This window comes from Silene latifolia, chromosome 5 (assembly GCF_048544455.1).
Source record: "Silene latifolia isolate original U9 population chromosome 5, ASM4854445v1, whole genome shotgun sequence".
Classification (NCBI taxonomy): Eukaryota; Viridiplantae; Streptophyta; class Magnoliopsida; order Caryophyllales; family Caryophyllaceae; genus Silene; species Silene latifolia.
In genome coordinates this window covers 9,848,977-9,872,286 of record NC_133530.1, presented here as the reverse complement: position 1 = coordinate 9,872,286, position 23,310 = coordinate 9,848,977, and the positions used below count along the sequence as shown (strand labels likewise).

The window sequence follows — 23,310 nt, the reverse complement described above, 5'->3', positions numbered from 1 at the left end:
TCTCTTCGAACTTGGGACAATGTCTCCAAGGCTTTCCTAAACAAGTATTTCCCACCCCAACGAACCGCAAGAATCAAGAGTGAGCTCCAAGGGTTCACCCAACAAGAAGATGAGACCCTTTATGAAGCATGGGAGAGGTACAAGGGCCTCCAAAGGCTATGTCCTCACCACGGTATTGGGGATGATGAGCTAATCAACAATTTCTATGAAGGGTTAAACAATGAGATGAAGATGAACCTTGATTCCGGTTCGGGGAAGGGAGCTTTGGATAAAATAGACCACAAGACGGCGAAAGAGCTTATTGAAGAAATGGCTTCTCGTACCTTTCATTGGAACAATGATAGGCACAAGAGGAAAGGGAAGTCAACGGTCGAATCGGCCAACAATGTGGAGGTGAAAGAGATGATAGAAGAGCTTAAGCAACAAGTTGCTTTGATGAGCTCAAGCAAAACATCTAGCAATTCTTCTATGAGGAACCAAGTCTATAGTTGTGAGCTTTGTGGAGACCAAGGACACCCACCCAATGAGTGTCCTTTGGTGGTTGGAGATGGAAGTTGTATGGAGCAAGTGAACGGGATATGGGAGTCTAGTCCGGCCAAGCAAGCATTTAACAACAACCAATATCACCCCGGATTGAGAGCCCACCCAAATTTCTCCTATGGCTCTCAAAATGTCCAAAACCCAACCTTCCAACAAAAATCACAACAACCAAACTTCCAAACTCAAAAACAAAACACAACATTCAATCAAGGTCCACCGGGTTTCAAAGGAAGAACCTTCCAACCTAGACAACAATTTCAATCACTAAACCCACCAACCACCCAACCTTTCCAACAAACCACCCAACCTTTCCAACAAACCACCCAACCTTTCCAACAAACCACCCAACCTTTCCAACAAAATACCCAACCAAAGTCAAGCTTGGAACTCATGATGGAACAATTGATGACTTCCCAAAACCAACTTGTCAATACTCAAACACAATTCATCAACCATTCCACTCAAAAACATGACGAGACAACATCATCCATCAACCAACTTAGGACCCAAATGCAAGCTTCTCAACGAATGACGGACAACCAAATCTCCCAATTGGCTACCCAAATGAGCCAATTACAAGCCTCCCAAGGGAAATTCCCGGGTAAAACCGAGGAAAATCCCAAAACCATGAATGCTATCCACTTGAGGAGTGGTCGAGATTTGGAAGACCGGGAATTTGTCAAGAAGAGGAAGAGTAGTAGACCGGGTAATGTCATTGAACCTCAAGTTGTGGTTGAACCTCCTAAGGTAATTGAAGAAAAGGAGGGAGAAGATGAACTCGTGGAAGTTGTTGTGGAAACTCCAAGATTAATTGATGAACCAACAAAGGTGGTTGAAGAGCCTCAACAACAAGTTGTAAGAACTTATGTGCCACCAATTCCCTTTCCACAAAGGTTGGCAAGAGCCAAACTTGAACAAAAGTATGGGAAGTTCATGGACATGATGAAGGGTATCAACATTACCATGCCTTTAATTGATGCCGTAAAGGAGATTCCAAGCTATGGAAAGTTCTTGAAGGAGCTTATCTCAAACAAAAACTCCTTGAGCCCGACGACCACGGTGAACTTATCCAAGGAGTGTAGTGCAATTCTCATGAATGAGGCTCCTCAAAAGCTTGAAGACCCGGGGAGCTTTTCCATACCTTGTAAGATTGGGACCGTGCACATTGAGAGGGCTTTGTGTGATTTGGGGGCAAGCATTAGTCTTATGCCCCTCAAAATTTTCAAGAAGTTGAAAGGTTATGAGCTTTCACCAACAAGGGTTTCTCTCCAACTTGCGGATAGGTCGGTAAGATACCCGATTGGTCTTGTGGAGGATGTCCCGCTCAAGGTGGGGAAACTTGCATTCCCATGTGATTTCTATGTTATGGACATCCCCGAAGACTCGAATATTCCCATCATATTGGGGCGCCCATGCCTTGCTACGGGAGGCGCCATGATTGATGTCAAGAATGGGAAGCTTTCTTTGCAAGTGGGTGAAGATAAGGTTGAATTCTCCTTGAACAAGGCTATGAAAGAGCCTTCGGAAGAAAAGTCTTGTTATATGATTGATGTGGTAGAAGAATGGGTTGATATGAAGAAATTTGATGAAGACAAGGGTTTGCAAGGGTTCCTTGAGGGCAAGGTAAAAGATTGCAAGGAGCACCGGGAGTATGCTTTAGCTATGGAAGCAACAATTGAAGAAGACCCGGACAAAGAATTTGAAAGCTTGAGAGGAGATGGTAAAAAGGAGGAGAGATCTACGCCTCCTCAAGTGGAGTTGAAACCTCTTCCCTCTACTCTTAAACATGCTTTCCTTGGCCCTAATGACACTTACCCTATTATTGTCAATAGTGCACTCAATGACACCGAACTTCAAAAGTTACTTGATGTTGTGAGAAAGTACAAGGATGTCATTGGGTACTCAATTGATGATATTAAGGGGATTAGCCCTTCTTTTTGCACCCATCGCATTCACTTGGAGGATGAGAGTGCATCTTCCATTGAGCCTCAACGCCGCCTTAACCCCGCTATGAAAGAAGTGGTTAGGAAGGAGGTGTTGAAGCTATATGAGGCAAGCATAATTTACCCTATCTCCGATAGTGCATGGGTGAGCCCGGTGCATGTTGTGCCAAAGAAGGGCGGGGTCACGGTAGTAGCCAATGATAAGAATGAACTAATTCCAACAAGAGTCACAACCGGGTGGAGAATGTGTATAGACTATAGGCGCCTCAACAAGGCAACTAGGAAAGACCATTTCCCCCTCCCTTTCCTTGACCAAATGTTGGAAAGACTTGCCCAACATTCTCACTTTTGCTACCTTGATGGGTTTTCGGGGTTTTTCCAAATCCCGATTCACCCTAATGACCAAGAAAAGACCACTTTTACATGTCCGTTTGGTACCTTTGCTTATAGGCGCATGCCCTTTGGGCTTTGCAATGCGCCGGCCACATTTCAAAGATGCATGCTAGCTATATTTTCCGAATATGTTGAGAATATCATGGAGGTGTTTATGGACGATTTCTCGGTCGTAGGCACCTCATTTGATGGATGTCTAGCTAATTTGGGTAAGGTCTTGAAAAGATGTCAAGAGAGTGGTCTAGTCTTGAATTGGGAGAAATGTCACTTCATGGTGACATCCGGGGTTGTTTTGGGTCATGTAGTGTCAAGTAAAGGCTTGGAAGTTGATCAAGCCAAGATAGAAGTGATCAAAACTTTACCCCCTCCCACTAATGTTAAAGGAATTAGGAGTTTTCTTGGGCATGCCGGTTTTTACCGGAGATTCATCAAGGATTTTTCTTTGATTGCCCGACCTTTAACTTTGTTGCTTGGAAAAGATGTGCCATTTGAATTTACTAATGAGTGTTTGGATGCATTCAATAGGTTGAAGGAAGCTCTCATCACCGCTCCAATTATGCAACCTCCCACTTGGGGAGAACCTTTCGAGTTGATGTGCGATGCTAGTGATGTAGCGGTGGGAGCGGTGCTTGGACAAAAGAAGAATGGTAAACTTCATGCCATATATTATGTAAGCAAGACTTTGGATGAAGCTCAATCACATTACACTACCACCGAAAAGGAACTTTTGGCGGTCATATATGCCATGAATAAGTTTCGTTCCTACTTAGTGGGCTCTAAGGTAATTGTGCACACCGATCACACGGCATTGAGGCACTTGCTACTCAAGAAGGAGTCAAAACCACGCTTGATTCGGTGGATACTCTTGCTACAAGAGTTCGATATCGAAATTAGGGACAAGAAGGGTGTGGAAAATGTGGTAGCCGATCATCTATCTCGGCTACTCCATGTCAAGGGAAAGGATGGATTGCCAATTGATGATTCCTTGCCGGATGATCAATTATTCGCACTTGCTTTGATGGATGTCCCTTGGTACGCGGACTATGTAAATTATTTGGTATCCGGGGTCATCCCACACGGTTATGACTCCCATAAAAGGAAGAAATTCTTTCATGACCTTAAGCAATATTTTTGGGAAGAACCGTGCCTCTACAAAGCTTGTGCGGATGGCATAATTAGAAGATGCATCCCGAACGAAGAAGTCCAACCCATAATCTCTCATTGCCATGACATGCCAAGTGGAGGGCATGGTAGTTCACGAAAAACAGCCGCAAGGGTGCTCCAATGTGGATTCTTTTGGCCTTCCCTATTCCATGATGTGGCCACCTACGTCAAGAAGTGTGACAAGTGTCAAAGAAGTGGTAACATTTCAAAGAGGCATGAAATGCCAATGAACTACATACTTGAAGTGGAGGTATTCGATGTATGGGGCATTGACTATCAAGGCCCTTTTCCCTCATCAAATGGGAATGAGTATATCCTTGTAGCGGTGGACTACGTGAGCAAGTGGGTTGAAGCTATCCCAACAAAGACTTGCGACGCAAAATCAGTGACCAAACTCATGGAGACGATCATATTCCCACGGTTTGGAGTTCCACGAATTGTGATTAGTGACCGTGGAACTCATTTCCGGGAAAGGACTCTTGATGCTCTACTTAAGAAGCATGGGGTGCAACATAGGCGGAGTCTTGCCTATCACCCACAAGCTAACGGCCAAGCCGAAATCTCTAACCGCGAGATCAAGATGATCCTTGAAAAGACCGTGAGCCGGTCAAGGAAAGATTGGTCTACCAAGCTCAATGATGCATTGTGGGCTTACCGGACCGCTTTCAAAACACCAATAGGAACTTCACCGTTCCGGTTGGTGTACGGGAAGCCTTGTCATTTGCCGGTTGAGTTGGAGCACAAGGCACATTGGGCAATCCGCCTCCTTAACTTTGACTTGAAAAGCGCCGGAGAGAAGCGGCTACTTGACATCAATGAGCTTGAAGAATTTAGGCTAGAGGCTTATGAGAGCTCTAGATTGTATAAGGAGAGGACCAAAAGATTTCATGACAAGGCCATCATTCGGAGAGAGTTCAAGGAGGGAGAGTTGGTTCTCCTCTTTAACTCAAGGTTCAAGTTGTTTGCGGGGAAGCTCAAGTCTAAGTGGTCGGGACCCTTCACCGTGGTCCGAGTCTTTCCACATGGTGCTATTGAAATATCCGATGGGGATCAATCCTTCAAGGTGAACGGGCAAAGGCTCAAGCACTACGTTGCCGGAACCCCTATCATCAAGAATGTGAGCTCCATTGCCACCTATCTTCTAAATTATTGATTGTGATTCTTAACTCCGTCGAGCCTACGACATTAAACAAGGGCGCTACATGGGAGGCAACCCATGCAACTTTGTAAATATCATGCATTTAGGTAGAATTTGAGGAATTTTGGATGGATACTACTTGTCAATTTGATTGTTGTCGGTCACGATTGTTGGAGATTTGGGGTTTTTGTATGATGAACAAGCGTTTGACCATTTATTGGCCTTTATCCGACGTCCCGAGTCGGGTTTGAAAGTCGAAAACACGGAAGTCGAGGCCAATAGATGATGGAAAATGGAATAGGGGTATATTGGAGAAAATGTGCTGGAACGCGTTCCCAGCCGGGCGACCGGCGGCCGGTCTTCTGACCGGCTGGGAAGTTCATGTTAAATCAAAGAAATTTTGTTGAATTAACAAGGAAGGTATTCCCAGCCGGCTGGCCGGCAGCCGGTCCACCGGCTGGGAGTACGTATACATGGGATGTAAGCCAAATTCACCCTTGAGAAGAGTCCCAGCCGGCAGGCCGGCAGCCGGCCCACCGGCTGGGAATGCATGTATGAAGGAATTGGGGATTGAGTGACCTCCCAGCCGGGTGACCGGCGGCCGGTCTTCTGACCGGCTGGGAGTCTTCTGATACCTTTTAAAGGATTTTGAAAATCACACGTTCTCCCAGCCGGGTGACCGGCGGCCGGTCTCCTGACCGGCTGGGAGTAATCTGATCGTGTTTTTAACACATAATCACCCAAAAACCTCATCATTTTTTTCGACTCTCCTCTTCTCTCTTCTCTCACTCTAACCCTAACCTCCCTCCTTCATACCCACCAACAACCACTCCCACCACCCCCTACCACCACCCAACCACCCAACTACCACCCACAAAACCACAAACACCAGTTTCCTACATTTACCCTCCATCAAACCACACAAACATGGCCCCAAAGAAAAGAGTGAGAAGGGGGGATTTGGCACTTCAACAAGCGGAGGCGGTAGCGGCGGCGGCGACCGACATGAGCACCGATCCCGACTTCCCGGATGTCCAATTCGTTTCCATCACAATGAAAGGTAAATTTGTTTTATTCAAACAACGCCCCATTGCCCCCACCCGATTTATTGATAGATAATCCATGCGGGAGTTAGGGCTAGACCAAGTTACCCTTGACTTGTTTGAGGGGGTGGGCATGAAATTAATGTACGGGATACATGAGAAAACCTATGCCCGTCTCACTTGGGAGTTTTTGAGTTCCCTTCGTCTTGACAAGCATCGCCAAACCCAAAAGGTTGCCTTTTTGCATTTCCGGTTGATGAACAAGGACTACTCCTTGACCCTTGCGACCTTTGCTTCCCATTTCGGGCTTGACACAAGCCCTCCTCACAAGGCACCCGAGACCTTTGACCATGGGGCCTTATGGAAGGCTATTACGGGTTTAGATGATGTTCCGGGGGTCAAGAGAGCCGCCAACACTGTCCATAATGCGGCTATACGGGTTTGGCATAGGTTCATGGGGTGGACTGTTTTCGACCGTGAGGAAAATCACAATTTCCGAACGGAAGAGTTGGAAATTCTCGGCTCTTATCTTCGTTCCAACCCCACTACTTTCAAAATTGACATTGCCCACCACTTGGCCCTTACATTACAAAGGCTTAGCAATTCTCCGGCCTCTAATACGGCCGTTGTCGTGGGTGGACTTATCACCCATTTGGTAAAGAGGCTCAATCGAAGGGTCAATTTGAGTGGGATGCGGTACATGATTGGTGATACAATGTTGTTCAAGAATTATATCCACCACAACCTCGGTTGGTTGAAGACCAACCCGAATGATGGCCTTGACTATTGGCAAATTCGGGTGGATGGAGTTGACCGAAATTCTATCCCTCTTCCCAATCCCGACAAGATGAAAGTAGTGCCTAACTCGGAGTATTATTTTCTTGAAATTGAAAATCTTGAAGACCCCTCTATTCCCCAACAAATTAACCCAAATCTTCGGTATACTCGTGGCCGTCCTATCATTCCCGCAAGGTCTACCTTGCGGTATGCCGCACCATCTACTCCTTTTGTTCCCGGGCCCTCCCAACATGAAGAGGGCTCCTCTAGTCACCAACCAATGCAATCACCCCCTCTCCATGCCGACCTCATTTCCTTCATGGAGGAAATGAAGATTAATATGGCAAACGCCGCCGGTGAGCGGCTTGGGCTTCAACAACGGCTTGACCGGATTTACTATGACCACTCCCTTGGTCAATTCCCGGTTTATGATGATATGATGAGGCACCAATACAAGCACCCCTCCGGCCTTCACCCCTCTTACTATTTATTCCCGGATGGCGGACATCCGGAAGATGGGACCTTCCGCTACGGAGATATTAATATGCGGCCCGACTACTTTAGCGCCCCGGTCTTTCCCACCCCGCCTACCACTCAAGGGGAGGGACATGACGCGAGGTGGTTCGGGGGTGCCCCTTCTATCTTCCAAGAGGGCGGGTCTAGTGGTGCCGGAGGGAACCCGGAGATGTTTGTCGGCATGAGCTCGGGGTTGGAGGATTTTAGCTCGGATGCCCACTTGAACACGGACGATTTCATCCGTGAGTCCGAGTTCGGGGCAATTCAAGGTGATGGTGATGGTAATGATGATGATGGAGATGATGATGGAGACGGTGATGGTGATGACGAGTTTGAGTAGAGCCTAGTAATGAGGGCTCCACTTCTTCTTCCCTTTTCAATCCAAAGCCTTCGGTATGCTCCCCATATTCAATCCAAATGACAAGTACGATCTCTCCCTCTTATCCAAATTCTCTCCTTCACGTTTAAACTTTCGCATGCATTTAGTTGATAATTCATTTAGTTGCATCATGTAGGATTGCATTAGATTTCAATTTTGTAATATATTGTCACATTTAGTAATTGCATTCACTTAGCATAAACTTGCATTGTCATTTAAATTTTGCATATAGAATAGAGCATGCATTGCATTTTCACAATAAAAAAAAAAACCAACTAAAAATTGAAAAAATGATTATAACCACCAAAAACATGTTATTTTCTTTCACTAAATTGCCCTCCCATGTCTATAAATAAGTGTGGGGAGGGCCTAAAAAAAACAAAAACATGTCTTTTAATTAAAACTCCCTCCACACATTTATTTCCATTTGGAAGTAATGTAAATAAATAAGTGTGGGGAGGGAGTTCTTATATCAAAAATCACAAAAATATGTTATTTTCCCTTTGAAAAATCAAAAATTAAAAAAATATGTTCCTTTCTTTTTCTTATTCACTCCCTATGCTTTTGTCCATTGAGGACAATGTACATCTCAAGTGTGGGGAGGGAAATATTCACTCTTGTGAATATTTGTTTATAATTGTAAATGTTTGTAAATTAGATAAAATGCCTAAAAAATGAAAAATTTCTGAAAAATTCAAAAAAATTGCATTATATATATATGTTTTGTCTAACCTTTGGCTTGGCGCATTGACCACTTGAGGCAAAAAGGAGCTAGAAGACCGCTTGGTATAATCCTCCCTATCTCTTACTCCTTTTACTATTCTTTCCTTTTTTTTGGTATCTTGGTTATTTTGAAGGAGAATGGGAATTTTGTTGCTTTGGGTGTCTCCTTGGGAGACCGTTTGGAATTTTGGTGTTGATGTGCTTCTAGGATTAGCCAATTTGTTGCACGTTTCATTTCATGTTTGTTTAAATTTCCGCATGCATTTGTTCACATGTAAATACTTGTTTCATTTCTTTCTTTTTGCATTGAGTTTGTAAATAAGTTTTTAAGGAAGAACATGGTCAAAGGAAGGGAACCAAGTACCCCCATGATGAGCTTATGTGCCCAGTTGTGCCTTTCCCCTCCTCGTGACTCGCACCCGTGGCCTCTTAGTTAGCCGAGGAAGGAGGGCTTGACCAACGAGTTTGGACCGACCTTGTGAGACCTAGGGCCGTAGACTAGACCTTTGCTCGACTTAGCTACTCAAAGGTAAGGGTAGAGCCTCCTAGGGTGGGTACATTCATACCCCACCCTCATCTAGGTTCGAGAGTAGGTCTCCTCGCGAGGCGTGTCACACCATTACGCATAAGTGTGTCGCATCGTCCTTAGATCATGAAATTGCATTACATTTTTGTGCATATGATATGAAGCAAAAATCAGTTTATATGAACCTCACATAGCCAAATAACCTTGTTTTATTCCCTACATTGTTTCCCTTTTTGATTCACCCCCTTGAGCTTAGCCCTTTTCATTTGGCAAACCCACCTAAATAGCTACATTCCCATAACCACCCTTCCTTAATCAAGAATTGGTTGGTTTTGTAGTTGTGTTGTAGGAGGTGATTTGGGGCATAGTGATGGATAGTACACATATCCATTTGGGTCGGAATTTGGTATGATTTGGCATTATATATATAAATAAGAGGTTTTGAAAGAGAAATGAAAAACAAAATAGAAAATTGAAAAAGTCATGAAAAATCAAAAAAAAAAAAATGAGTTGTGTTGTATATATTTGTTTGTTGCTAAAAAAAAAAGAGAGAAAAAGGCAAGCAACACCCCTACTCATCATTAAAGGGGTAGAAAAAGCCGTTGCTAAATAAAAGGGGCAAATTGATGTTTTTCCAAAGATGAGTCGGGTTTACACATTTTTTGCATGACTTGGGAAACCGAGTCGTTGTTACGGTGTAGACGTTACCATTTGTTGAAATAAAAGGAGTTTTATCAAATTTTTCCTACTTGAGTTGGGTTTATGCAATTTTTGCATAGTTTTGGTCATCATTGCTATGTTAGGGCATAGACGTGTCTCATGTGTTGCAATAAGAGATGGGATGTGATGTGTCGACGATTCTTGATTTGAGCCCCACATGTCCAAACGGTGCTTGCACCAATCCCGTTTCGACCTTCTCCTTAGCCCCGTTGTAACCCTTGCTTCATGTCTTGTGCATTTTCCCCCATTGTTTGCATTTCATTGGACATAGGACGGTTTTACACATTAGACTGCGGGCACGTTTTCGCTAGTCGAGTTAGTTGAGTGATTTTGGTTACTTTTTGTCACAAAAAAAAAAAAATCATCTTGTTCTTTCATTGAGTGACGAGTGAAAACCGTGAGGATGTCGTTGCCTTGGTCTCCTTAGTCATGGGTCCTTCGGTTGAATCTTGTGTCGGTTTTGTAATTCTCGGCGGCCTTGCCCTTTCTTCCCTTTCCCCGCTCTTGAATTTGTTTCTTGAGCATTGGTCACACAAGGGTTGCTTTTGTCACAATTAGGGGGTTGGCACCTCAATTGGCACTTCTGAGACGGTACTCCCAACCAAGACCGTGTTTTGTTATTTGAAAAATTCGGCCACTTAGATGAGGAAAGTGGATCATTTTGTTAGATGCATTCTATTTGTTGATTACGTGCTTTCATGATGAATGTGTCGAAAGTTTTGTAGCAAGACCCAACTTGCCTTACAATAGGGCACTCTCCCCTCATGAGTGTCAAATTGTGAGTTGAAGGGGCGTTGAGTGCGCTAATACTCGATCGGCTTAAGTAGTAGTTTAGTTGAGTGATGCTTATATTGTGCATCCGCTCTCCATTTCTATCATAATAATGCTTTGTACATTGGTTTTGGGACTTACTCGGGGACGAGTAAGGCTCAAGTGTGGGGAGGTTGATATAGGACCATTTTGCACCCTTTTTCCCTCTATTTTCATGCATGTTCGACTCCATTTGAGGCGGTTTTGTACCCCCTTTCCTCTTGTTTCTTGTCCCGATTCCCTTTACTATGACACTGTGGCCCCCTTGCAGAAATTGAGGCGGGAACGGGCGAACTGAAGATAGAAAGACGGGATCACTAAGCTACGCATGAAAGATGAAGGAAATGATGCTGAGGAGTATCCTCAGCCGGTAGGCCGGCAGCCGGCTAGCCGGCTGGGAGTACGTGTATGCATGAAATGAAGGAAGAAGCAAGGAAGAAGTATCCCCAGCCGGTGGCCCGGCGGCCGGCTAGCCGGCTGGGAAAACACATGAGCTGAAAAACAAAGAAAATTGAAGGAAGTTACAGGAATCTCCCGGCCGGTCAAATGACCGGCAGCCGGCTAGCCGGCTGGGAGTTCCCCCAAGGCATAAAAAGTCAAGTCTAAAGTCAAGACGTCCCAGCCGGTCAGTGACCGGCAGCTGGTCGACCGGCCGTGCATACCTGGTGACTTCCAAAACTTGTTCAAATTTCCAGAGATCTCCCAGCCGGCCAAAGGACCGGCGGCCGGTTGACCGGCCGGGAGTGCAAATACGTGTTTCAAAAGCCCATTTCCAAATTCTATCCTAATCCTTGTGGAACCTATAAATACCCCCTCTTAAACCCCTTTTGTACACACAACCCTAGATCCAGAATATTTACCCTTTCAAGTTTAAAACTTTGTTAATCTCTTTGTTAATCTTTCCTTAATTAGAGAAGTTCTTCAATCAATTAGTGATTGAATTTGGGTTTGTAAGAAGATTGAAGGATTTCCTTCTTTATTATTTCTATCCAAATTCCTCTTTTGCTATTGAGTTGGTATTAATTCTCTCCTTATTTTCATTTGTTTACATTTTGTTCTTCCTTTAAGTTTGTTTGATTGTTTATGTTAAAATTGTTGTTGTTGTTTGTTTGTTGTTGTTATTTTCATCATTGTTCATCTTTTCATTGTTCATCTCTCCTTTGTTTCTCTTTCATTTGTTCATCCTTGGATAGTTGTCCTCAAAGACTTAATCTTTGAGTTGATTTGGTTAAAGATTGTGTCTTTTAGTTTAATCAACCTTGTTATTAGATTAAATCATCTTTCTTTTCATCTATTGTTGGATTGTTGCATGTTTAGTAGTAGAATTTATCCTCCCACCATGTTTGTGACCAAAGTTTCCATCTTTATTGTTTATTTTGCAATTAGGACCATGATTAGTGAGTAGTCTTCCACTAGGGCTCGGTTTGACCAAACATGAGTAATTTCACTAATTGAATTTCATAAAGGCTAATTATTTGGGGAAATTGGTGAGGGTAGTTTAGAGGATTGACATGGGTTATGGGTTGACTTTTGGGTAGTGTTGACTTACGACCCTTGACCACCAACGAGAGTTGGTTAGGTTGTGATTTGGATACCCGAGACTTGACCCTATTGTTAACCTTGGTTGAGACCGAAAGGGAGAACCGGGGTAGGACACCTCTAAACTAGCGTTTGAAATCGACCCTCGAGAGAGGGAGTGGGATGACTCGGGAATTGACGGGGCTTAATGACCTTAGCAAATATTGGATTACCTTGGGAATAATGCATGTTTTTGGGGTAGTCGGGTATTGAGTTAGGGATTCCGACCTTCGAACCCGAGAGGGGGGTTGGTGGGTAGTACTAGTGTCCTATTTCGAACCCGAGAGGGGGGTCTTAGGCGAATTAGAGTCGTCACCTCCTCACCTTACTACCCTTGTGATTAGCCTAGAGATTTGATTGTGTGGAATTACGAATTGTTTGGGAAGAACCGAGTCTTAGGTTTTTAATCTATTTGATTTACAACCCTTTCATTCTACCTTGCTTTGTCTCTTATTTCTTCTTTAGCTTGTTTTATCTTGTTGTTGGTAGTTCTAGTATAACTTTCTCCCTTTATTGTCGACTTAGCTAAACCATAGAGTTAAAACGATTAGTAGTCTTCCTAGCTCCTTGTGGGATCGACCCTTAATAGTGTACAACGATAAAATCGTGCACTTGCGAGGTATAGCTTGATACCATCAGTAGTCTTATTCATCGTACCATCACAAAAACCGAACTTTGGTCTCGATTTAAGTGACATTCTCACATTTGGTGATACTCATTTCTCACTTCAATATTATTCATAATATGTGAGTAAATTTAATGAAAAATATTCTCATATAATACCCTTTAGTCCTTTACATAACTAATTTGATGCAAGGGGGGAGGGAGGGAAGGAGGGCGGGTGCCACCCTCAAAATTTCAGAAATAATTTATTATTGGTTGGCTCGGTGGTTGAAATTTTCTTTCTAAATAAGAGCACTAGGGTTCAAATCTCAACAAGTGCATACTTTTTGCATTATTTTTTTTGGAAGAAAAAAATGCAAAACCAACATTCAACATTCTTTCAGTAAAATTTTTTTCAGTGCCCTCTCTTAAGTAAAATCCTGCGTCCGCCACTGATTTAATGGTATAATTTTGAGAAATATGTCTAAAAAATTAAAGTTAAGATCCATCTCCTAAAACGAGAATGTGTCATATATTGTGTCATATATTTTTATAAAAAGGTGGGGTATCTAAATAAATGTAGGCTATTTCAAGAAATTGGTGTATTGAATTTTAGCTCATGTGAAACAGATTGAAGATGAAAGATACATTATAATGTATGGAGGCGATGATATAGACTGGATACGAAGGTTCACAAGACTAGTACAATCTGTAGCAAGTGATTTACAGGTGCGTATAGAGATGGTTTATGTGGGAAATAGGCACAACAAAGACCTTGGTCGCGGTCTCCGGGTGCAGGATGTGATATTGATTGAACAACTAAGCCATTGTTTACCTGAATCAAGTATGGCGTATTTTTGGAAACGATTTGATAGCATCATAAAATCCAAAAGAACGTATATTTCTAAAGAAAACCTATTATTTCAAGAGATGTTAAGATTTCATAGCTATGAAGATTGGGCTTTACTTGCGAGAGGGTCAACAATCTTATTCAATGGGCCGGGGCAAATTGCTTTGAATGCCCTTAACATATGGAGAGATGGAAGACAACATTGTTACATTCATACCTAGTTTTACCTTGGATGGATATAATGATTACAAATGAGTGATCATCTTAATAAAATCGGATTATATAATTAAGATTATGTAAACTAATTGTAAAATATGTTTTTTTTCATAATGTTATTGTTAAAACATGTTAAAATAAATTTATGTGTTGAACCATATTAATAATACATTACCCTTTCTTTTCAAGTCATTTTCATACGTATATTCAAAATTTCTCTAACAAAATTGGACCTAACATATGGATTGTCGAAAATACCTATAACGTATCATTAATAATACAGTCATGTGTTAATCCAGATTATTTTTTTTTTTGATGAAAATTAAATTTATTCTTATTTAATTGTTTAACTAAAAATTAATTCCCACAATAGTGTTGATTTAAGATTATATTGGTAATTTTTTTATATATATCCGATTTTATGGAATAATAAAACATGCATGGAAAAGTAGAGTTAAAAATATTAATTTTGTGTTTAATTTGTTACATAGATGAAGTATAGCGGGTAGTTGTTTAGGAGTAGATATTTTCTCGGGGAGTAGGTCTTCTGAGAGACGGTCTCTTAATAAGCTTTATTGAGAGACCATTGTACAATTTTAAAAAAAAGTGGTACTAAAGGTAAATAAAATGGGTACATTTATTATGTATATAGGTACGAAATTACTATATCACGATCAACAATAAAAATAGTACGAAATAAAAATAAAAGGGTACGAAAGATTGGTCTCTCAATAATTTAGTGAGAGACCGTCTCTCCCAAGTTTTAGTATTTCTCGGGACTCAAGTGGATTTAATTTTGACCTTCTAATTAGTTTTGATATCTTCTTTCATTAAACAAATTTGTCATCATAACTTTACTGCTATACGGAGTATATTTTTTTAATAATTATAATAGGTAAAACTCGTATAACAATTGAGTTTTTTCAAGAGGAAAAATGGTGAACTTTTGGCATATGAGACATGTTAACCATCAACAAATACACCAACAATTACGCCTACGGAGATTAACGAGACTACACCTCTTTATGCTTATAATCGCACCATAAATATTATGTAAAGCCTTCATATAAAGGCGGTTTTATTGTGGACGTAACAAAAATTTCGGCCACATGTGAAATTTGGTCTGAGCTTAATACTTGCTCACAATCGCCTTCCCTTGCTAACATCATTATAATCAATTTGAGACGTTAAAAGCTTGTAACACGTCACAAATAAGAATTATGTTTAGACATCTACAAATCTTTCATAGTACAAAATTTACCCGTGCGAAATGACCTACACCAAGAAAAATAAGCCCACATGATTTACTACATCAAGAAAAATCTTTCATAGTACAAAATTTACCCGTGCGAAATCTTTCATAAGTTCGCAGGTAGATCCGCTATGTAGGGCTGTCTCGGAGTTTTTGGAGCCCTTATGCAAAATCAAAAGATGGGGCATTATATAACATTTTACGAAACAAAAACAATGTAAAAAAAAAGAAGACATAAATGTAGAAATTGGGTTTTGAACTTGAGTCTTGTGTTTAAAAATCTACTTACTAACCACCAAAAAACTAGCTTTCAATGAGTTTTTAAAGGCTCTAAATTTACTTATCCTTACTTTGTTTTGGTTTTCTAGCCCCAAAATTTTGGAGTCCTATGCAGCCACACGGACCCAAAGATGCCCCTGCCACTATGATCTTTACCAAGATCCATACATGAAGCACAATGCATTTATACCACACATAAAACACAAATTCTCATTTGTGACAGACACTTTTCATCACAAGCTTATGATCTTTACAAGATGCAAGTGAGAAAAAAAGTGGATGAGAGCTTGTGAGACGTCACAAGCTTGTAACCATCACAAGCAAGACTTACTACTGCACCTAAAAAGACTAAGTTAAAATACAGAGGAGTGCTGTACAGAGACATACATGGGACAAAATATATACACAACACCGGAAAAGTTTTCTATCTACATGTGTTCCTATGAAACATCTTGTCCAAGTGGCAGACATTCAGTGCTAGCAGGAAACAACCCCTGCTAGCATAGCAATTATCCGCCACTACTTTGTTCCATGAAATTACTCTCAGAGCCGTACAAGAAAAAGTCGATTGTTTTCGTGTTCTATAATGTAGCATCGTGCTTTACCCACTTTATTTATATTACTCCAGACAATTTCATGAACTCTTAGACCAAATCCAATGGATTGGCTTATAGAATGCAATTTTAAAAATGTGAGTCTAATCAAACAATTAAAAAATTAAACTAAATCATTGTAATACACTACTAGCTCAAATATTTAATAGCTTAAACTGTTATGTGGCAAAGGTAAGCTAGTTGCTACTAACTTACCATTGAACTTGCTCTTAAAAGGCATGCAAATAGAACACGAAAGTAATATAATTCCTTGCTTTACCTACCTTCTATATGACAGAAAAGTATATGATAATTTGAACCTTGTATTTATTATGTTTCGGATTACGTGAATGATATCTTTTTTATTGTTCAAGTGAGCGCACAATGTTGCAGATAAAAATTTAAATCCGAACCTCACGGTTGGAGTAAGAGAGCTCTTACTTTTTGAGCTAATTCTTATTCTTGGTTTACATGAACGATATAAAGAGTAAGAATCCTTCCAGTTAGTGGCGGAGCCAGAATCTTTTACCTGTGAGGTCTATTTTAGTATAATTGTTAATCATTTCTTATTACGGGATATTATAGACATAAAATTTTCAAAAAGACAAATTTTAATGATAAAAAACGTCAATTGTCGAAACGCTATGGGGTTTTGACAACCATATATGTGGCTACGTGTCATGGTCCGATACTTTTGCCGGATCGTGGCGCGCACCCTTGCCCGTCTCAAGGCAAGATGAAAGCGACAAGGATCTTCGAAGTAGTGAAGGATCGCTCACTAGCACGATACTCGGGTCTCGGCAACACTCGACAAGAATGAAAGCGAGAGCGTTAGGCACTAGTGTTTATCAAGCACTAGGCACTCGTAATCGGTCTCGGGTGTGTGAGTCGGGATCCTAGTGTCGATCCCAAGAACACGGCTTGTTAGTAAAGTGAAGGCTAAGAATCGTTCCAAACAAAGCAACAACAAGCAATACGAAGGTACAAGGTAGGAAGCAGATTTTCATTCACTAGTACTCCCTAAAGAGGGAAATATGATAGTTACATCCTGGTAGCAGGAAACATTGAAATTTCAAAACTAGTGTAGAATAGCGATATACCTATTTATGGAAAGCTATTCTAAAATTATGCTAGACTAAGAAAATATTTTGCTACAAATGTACAAGCGAAATGTAATTACATAAGTATGAAATAAATCTAAGGGTTCAAGTGTGCGGATCGTCACACTCTCCCCCACCTAATCTGTTGCCGCCCTCGGCAACACAAAAATATTGAATGGTGCTTCAGTGAGACATCCTCGGTGAGCTCTGACTGTCCATGCAGTGTTGGGGATTATCTTGTACAACTCGGCTTGAATGTGCGCTTCGTCCCAAACAATGATTGGCCTCTTCGTCCCTTCAAGGATAGGCTGGAGTTCCTTGACATAGAAGCTGCCGAACATCATGTTCTCCAAGTCCACCACGTGCTCCTTGTCTCTCGGGAAAGTCCACTTTGCCGCTGCTTTAAAAGACCTCTCTCGGGATTCCTTCAAGTACTGGCCCCAACGGACCTTCATCTTGTCTCTCGTCACTTCAGCACCTGCATTACAGAACGCGGGAGGTTTCCAGGACGCCGAATCAACATTTCGGCGCGGCCCCCTGATGGTACGAGGCCTTGTCCCCCGGGTCGGCTGACCCTCAAACCAGGACGTCGATTCAGCATATCGACGCGACCCTCTGATGGTACGAGACCTATTTCTTTGGGCATTTCGGCCCTCATTGTCTACTCCTCGGTGAGGAGGTAGACTCTCCTTTCGTCCCCCAGGCCACTTAGCAGCGTAGTTAGCCTGGGTCTTGTTCGCCCTCGGCTTCACCGAACCTTTAGGCATTCTCCAAGGTCGCATCCCTTGTTTCGGCGTCGGTATCACCCTCATAGCCGAAATTCGATGCTGCCCCTTGTCTTTGTCGCTGTCTACCGTCTTCACTACGATAGACCCCATTAGTAGCATCGATCCGTTACTCGGTTTCAATACCACCAATGCATTCTGAAAGAACTGCATCCCGAGTACTAACTTGAAGTCATCCAGCAGAACGGTGGTGAAGTCGAGCTCCCCTGCCCACTCACCCACTTGGACCACGACCTTCTTAGCCACTCCTTGGACGCGTCTCAATTTCTCATTGACCGGCTTTAGGCAGCTGTTAGCATCCCGCAGAACTAGCCCCAACCGATCAGCTTCCTCTTTCGTAACAAAGTTGTGGGAGGCGCCCGAGTCGATCAAGGCTCATGCTTGCTTCCCATTCACCATCAAGTCCACGTACATGAGCCCGTTGGATTTCTTGGCGCAGGAATCTTCGTACTTCCCCATCGCGCTAATCCTTTGAAGTGAGCCCATCCGTGGTTGGTCTTCACCATCACTCGAGTCTTCGTTACACTCTTGGTGATAGTCGGCCAACGCCCCATCAAGACGTTCTTGAGCCCCCTTCGGCATCTTCTTGAACATGGCATTGAACTCCGCTTTGTTCGGACAATCGGCCATCTTGTGAGGACCCTTGTACACAAAACACGCGAACGGTTTCTTCGTTGTGGAAGCAGTTGAGTTTCCCGCCTTCGAAGACGAGCTTGAGGGGGAGTTTGTAGTGCTCGCCGATTGGGCTTGACTTCCTTGCGAGCGAAACCGACTGTTCCCAACTGAGATGGCGTTATTTTGTGACCTTTGTCCGTTACCTCCACTTTGTGACGCACCAGTATTCCCCGTTGGTGCCACAATTCTTGGTGCCTCTCGCTCCCCGTGAAAGTCGAGCAGGCTCTCCGCAGCCGATATGGCCGAAGACAGAGTTTTGGGATTCTGCCTCATGACCTCCTGTTGTGCCCACCTCTTCAACCCATCAACGAATTCGAATGTCCTGTCCGTCTCGGACATTTCGGTAATCTCGAGCATGCACGCTGAGAATTCCCTCACATATTCCCGGATTGATTTGGTGTGCTTGATTTCCTTCAACTTCTTCCGAGCAACAAACTCCGTGTTCTCGGGATAGAAGTGATCCTTCAAGATCCTCTTGAAGTCGGCCCACGATGTCACCGTAATCGTGCCCGCATCGATTTCCTTGTACCTAGCCCTCCACCACATCTTGGCATCGTTGACTAGATACATGCTTGCCGTCACAACTTTCGCGTCTTCGTCGAGCCCACTTACTCGGAAGTATTGCTCCATATCGAAGATAAAGTTATCGACCGCTTTCGAATCCCTCGCCCCATCGTAGGCACGAGGTGGAGGTTCCTTCACCTTATGGCTCCCCACAGATTTCCCGTCATTGGCCACCGCTTTCACGAGCGTGGCGCAAGTGTTCTCTAACATCTCGACCTTTCGATGCAGATGATTGATCTCTTCCTCCCAATCATCGGGGATCGCACCACTGATCGCTTAGATACGGGTGTTCATACCGTCCACCTTCGTCTCAAGGTCACAAACCGTCTTCTGCAACTCCTCGAGGCTCGCTGCCATCCGCATAACGATGCCATCGAGCTTGGGGAGCTTGACGTCGATTGCTTCCTCTAAGGCATCCACTCGGTCCTCGATTGTTTCGCCCATTTTCTCGATCTCGATGAACAAATGCGGCGTGCAGAAACCCGTCCGAAGACCGGGCTCTGATACCAAATGTCACGGTCCGATACTTTTGCCGGATCGTGGCGCGCACCCTTGCCTGTCTCAAGGCAAGATGCAAGCGACAAGGATCTTCGAACTAGTGAAGGATCGCTCACTAGCACGATACTCGGGTCTCGGCAACACTCGACAAGAATGAAAGTGAGAGCGTTAGGCACTAGTGTTTGTCAAGCACTAGGCACTCGTAATCGGTCTCGGGTGTGTGAGTCGGGATCCTAGTGTCGATCCCACAAACACGGCTTGTTAGTAAAGTGAAGGCTAATTGTCGTTCACAACAAAGCAACAACAAGCAATACGAAGGCACAAGGTAGGAAGCAGATTTTCGTTCACTAGTACTCACTAAAGAGGGAAATATGATAGTTACATCCTGGTAGCAGGAAACATTGAAATTTCAAAACTAGTGTAGAATAGCGATATACCTATTTATGGAAAGTTATTCTAAATGTACAAGGGAAATATAATTACATAAGTATGAAATAAATCTAAGGGTTCGAGTGTGCGGATCGTCACACTACGCCACCATTCCCGTCATCTCTTATTAAAGCTTTTTTTTTTCTCCAAATTGAGTAAGAATCCTTCTTACTAATCATATTGCTTGTAGTTACCAAAAAAAAGTAGAAGGCGTTTGTCCCCAAAGAGCTAACGCGATACACACGAAAGCAAAGTATTGATTTCTTTATTCTTATCTTCACTATTAAATTAAAACGAGTCTTTATATACATTTAAATAAATCATTTTTGATCATTTATTTATGCACTTAACCATAAGATTCATAAAACTTAAAAATTTTCTTTAAGTTAACCCTTTTGGATCGATTGCACAGGTAAAACTTAAATTTTACTCCCTCCCAGTCAAAATAAACTTCCCTATTTCCTTTTCCGTCTATTCACAATAACCTCCCTATTTCCTTTTTTGGTAAGTGTTTGTGTGGTCCAAATTTAATTGTATGGTGGGGTAGTGTATTTGTGTGGTTGAAATTTAATTATATGGTGGGGTAGTGTGTTTCCTTAATATTTGTGCCAAAATGAAATGGGAGGTTTATTGTGAATGGGAGGGAGTATTTAATATCCTGTTATGTTTTTTCCGAAACTAATGGTTACTTTAACGGTGCTACTTGAATTGGGTGTCTTTACTCTTTATTGCTTTAATTTGTAGTCTACCCTTTCTTTGTTTTCTTAATACTTTGTTGTATTTCGGGTGCTAAACTACGTTATAGGAAAAGGACTACGTAGGCATGGAAAACAATGGAGAGCAAAGTGGAGAAGAAGCTCCGATGTACTCGGATTCTTACCTATTGCCGATACTTGAAGAGTTGCATAATTATGAGAGTGAACCAGAAGCTCCCATCCCTTTGTTGACAATTGTTGAGGAGTTTATTGAACGTGCTACCGGGAACATTCAACAAGGTTCAAAGGTATGTATGTATGTATGTTCCTAATTTATCTGGTTCATCTTGCTTTGGAGGATCAACCATCTCCACCTCCTTAGACTTCTCCACCCTAGTCTCATCTTCTTCCACAACTTCAACCGGGTGCTCTTTCACTACTTCACTAGACACCCTCTTCCTCTTCCACTTAGGAGATTTCTCAACCTCCTCCAATTGCTTTCCACTCCTCAAAAATACCGCATTCATCTCCCTTGGGTTAACCGTATTACCCGGAAACTTCCCCGGATTTTGAGCCAATTGCCCCAATTGTTGAGAAATTTGGGCCACATGAGTTTCCGTAGCCTTTTGGGATGCTCGTATTTCATCATTAACCCGGTTTTGTGAGGCAATGTGGTTGTCAAGCTTTGAGTCGACTTTTTGGTTGGCAATCACCAATTGCTCAAAGGCTTGCTCCCAAGAAGGTTTTTGAGGGGTTTGAAAGTTTTGGTTTTGAGGTTGGTTGAAATTTTGTCCCTTGAAACCCCCAAATGGTTGTTGGTTTTGAGTGACAAATTGTTTTCCTTGAAAACCGGGTGGGATTTGTCTTTGGAATTGAGAGTTTTGATTGAACCTTTGTTGTTGTGGTGAGGAAGTGGTTGGGTTTTGAATGTTTTGTGAAGCATAAGACAAGAAGGATGAGTTATTTTTCCATTACCAAATTGGTTGTTGTTACTATTGAACCCTTGCCTTGCACTTGTGGATTCCCAAACTCCATTTGCTTGCTCATAGCATTCCTCTTGGAGGGGTGCAATCAAGGGACACCTAATGGGAGTGTGCCCTTGTTCCCCACACAACTCACAAGACAAGACTTGCCTCATATCGGAGCTTGGTGGTTTTGAATTTAGCAAAGCAACTTGTTGGGTGAGTTCATCTAACATACCCTTAACCTCCACATTCAAAACCGAATTAGAATCTTTGCTCTTGCCCTTTCTCATTTGCCTATCACTTCCCCATTCCATAGTTCTTGAGGCCATCTCCTCAATTAGTTCCTTTGCCGCTTTATGCCCCAAAATGTCTAAGGCACCTTTCCCCGATCCCGCATCCAATGAAAGCCTAAGGTCTTGAGTCAACCCTTTGTAAAAATTGTTCACTAGCTCGGCCTCGGAGATGCCATGGTGAGGGCATAACCGTTGGAGCTTCTTATACCGTTCCCATGCCTCATATAAAGTCTCATCCTCTTCTTGAGTAAAGCTTTGTAATTCACTCTTGACTTTGGCCGTTCTTGGGGGTGGGAAATACTTGTTCAAAAATGCCGATGCCAACTCATCCCATGTCTTGAAGGAATCCGGGTCACAATTCTTCAACCAATCCTTGGCCGAACCCCTAAGAGAACGGGGGAACAACCTAAGGCGAACCGCGTCATCGGAGACCCCATTTGACTTGTACATATCACAATTTTCAAGGAACTCATTTAGATGATCGTTTGGGTTCTCCAAGGGACTTCCTCCAAATTGGTTGTCTTGAACAAGGTTGAGCAAGACATTTTTGATCTCAAAGTTATTAGCTTGAATTCTTGGCCTTTGGATGCTTGGATTGACTATGTGCTTAGGAGCCATAGTCTCTCTTATCGGAACCGGATCACCCATGGTGTTAGGTTCTTCTTCTAAAACCCCAAAAGGATTTTCAAACACTTCGGTAGCTTCTTGGTGATTAACTTCTTCAATGGGTGATGTATCAATTGGTGGTGTATCAAGTAAACCCCTTCTTCTTAGAGAATTAAGTCTTCTTGCCGTGGCTTCAATTTCGCGATCAAGTGGATATGTTGGTTGACCTCGTCTTCGTCGCCTACTCATGCAAAAGACCTAAGCACTTGAAAGAAAGGATTAGTAACAAAGGACTTAGTCTAAACTAGAACAAAAACGATTAATATCAAGCCGTACTCCCCGGCAACGGCGCCAAAAACTTGATGGTCTCAAGTTAAACCTCGCAAGTGTACGATTTTATCGTTGTACACTTTAAAGGGTCGATCCCACAAGGAGTAGGTGGAGTACTAATCGTTCTAATTCACCGGTTTAGCTAAGTCGAAAAATAACAAAGAGGGTGGTAACAAACTAGCACATAAAGTAACAAATTTAAACACTATAAGCTAGACTAGATAAGAACAAGCTAAAAGATAAAGGATAGATCAAATAAAGAGAAGGACTAGAACTCGGTTCTCCCACAAGTATAAGTAATTCCACATACTAATCGTCTTGGCTAAT

At 42.5% G+C, this 23,310-nt stretch overlaps 2 protein-coding genes and 2 non-coding genes across 4 annotated transcripts in view; 1 reads left to right on the top strand and 3 right to left on the bottom strand.

The window, feature by feature from the left end:
* LOC141656664 (receptor-like protein EIX2) overlaps positions 1–23,310 on the bottom strand; it is a 398,824-nt gene that overhangs the window by 206,041 nt on the left and 169,473 nt on the right. The window lies entirely within an intron of this gene.
* LOC141656668 (receptor-like protein EIX1) overlaps positions 1–23,310 on the bottom strand; it is a 276,353-nt gene that overhangs the window by 94,866 nt on the left and 158,177 nt on the right. The gene's annotated exons all lie outside the window — the stretch shown is intronic.
* On the bottom strand, positions 70–176 carry LOC141658063 (small nucleolar RNA R71). Its single transcript, XR_012548973.1, has one exon. It is a non-coding gene; the product is annotated as a small nucleolar RNA R71 (small nucleolar RNA).
* LOC141658170 (small nucleolar RNA R71) lies at positions 22,217–22,323 on the top strand. The gene has a single exon (XR_012549072.1). It is a non-coding gene; the product is annotated as a small nucleolar RNA R71 (small nucleolar RNA).